The following is a 1,609-nucleotide window of genomic DNA, read 5'->3' on the forward strand; positions in this document are numbered from 1 at the left end:
GTTAGGAGGAGGCAGGATAAGAGGTCAGCAAAGTGATTAAATTGAGAAGGGCAAAGAGCAAAAATAAATGGCAGAGGGGGAAAAAAAAAGAGCAAGGGAGAAGAAAGGCTAAGGCAGTAAGTTTAGAGGAAGTGGTACTAGGGGGAGGAGGAGAAAGGGAATAGGAAGACTAAGCAAAGGTGCATGACAGGGAGAAAGGGTACTGGATGCGGCAAGTAGAACTAAGCCACCACAATGGCTGTAGTGTGTGATGCCAAAACTATGTACAGTTTCACTACAATGTCATTTGTGTTGGCAGTAATTGTGCCGAGTTCTGAATATCAGAACTCTGTGGGTCAAGGGTAGTGGTAGGTAGTAAACTATTTGGCTCCTATCATCAATGAGGGGCCATTGGAAAAGTGCACTGAAGGCAAGAGGGTGGTTAATATAAAGTAACTGGGTAGATCATGAATTATGGCTGGCAGGCTTTTACTTAGGGCTGGAACACATACACGATGTGTCCGGGAGTATTAGAGCCAAGGAAGTGAAGGAAATGGGTAACCTAGAAAATAAGGAATACTGTATTTTTCATTGTATAAGACTATACTTTTTCTTAAAAATATTTACCTAAAAATGTAGGGGCTTCTTATATACGGGGTGCTGAGAGGAGAACCGCGGTTGCGAAACTGCCGATACCTCTGCAAACTAGCCTCACGAGTGAAACTTCCGATTGCAGAGACAAGCTAACAGGTTTCCTCCAATCATGAGCCTTATGTACCCGATGTCAGCTGATGCTGCGGAGAGCGTGTAGCCAGTGCCCAGATGCAACAGGGAGCCCATAAAAATGTCAGAAAAAAATACCGGTACCAGTAAGCGGCTGTCTTACTCTGCAAAATTTAAACTGGATGTAATCAGTTATGCAAAAAAGCATGTAAAATATTGATTTCTGAATTTTGGGTAAGAAAAGTGGGGGGCGTCCTACACATGGCGTCTTATAGATGGAAAAATACAGTAAGTCAATAACAGGACTGTGACATTTTTTTCTATGATAACACTACGGGGTCCCACTTGGAGTACAGGGTAAAGTTTTAGCTATAAACGGTAAGGTCTGCTAAGTAATTATTCCAATTACTAAGCTTCTACACAATTTCAGTTTGGGAGGCAATAAAGGTAGTAAGTTCTAAATATGTGTGATATTACTAGGGACCACTTAAGGAATTACTCCAGTGATACCATTATTGGAGAGCCAAACAATTTCATTGGGGAAGTGGTGCAAAACAGCTGTGGAGGCAATAGAGTGCTCAGCATGGGTGCCAAAATATAGATGCATGTGGTCAAAGTCTGTCACCCTGGCAAAGCAGTCCCCCGTCCACTGTCAGGAGAGCCATGAAATGGACGTACAGTGATAAGCTGCTGTATATGTCATCCTGCTTGAGAAGCTATAAAAATGGGGTCCAGTGCAATAGGCCCAGGCTGCTTTAGTTGCAGTTCTTGGGTATGGGTGCAAATGCAGGACTGCATTAAGTGATCAGATAATTGGAGAACAATGCAGACCGGTGAGCAGCTGTGTATTTACAAATGCTGCTGCCCTAGGCAAAACAGCAACGCCCCCCCCCCCCGCCCCCCAACG

Source organism: Nanorana parkeri, unplaced genomic scaffold, assembly GCF_000935625.1.
Source record: "Nanorana parkeri isolate BGI_ZX_2015 unplaced genomic scaffold, ASM93562v1 scaffold439, whole genome shotgun sequence".
Lineage (NCBI taxonomy): Eukaryota > Metazoa > Chordata > Amphibia > Anura > Dicroglossidae > Nanorana > Nanorana parkeri.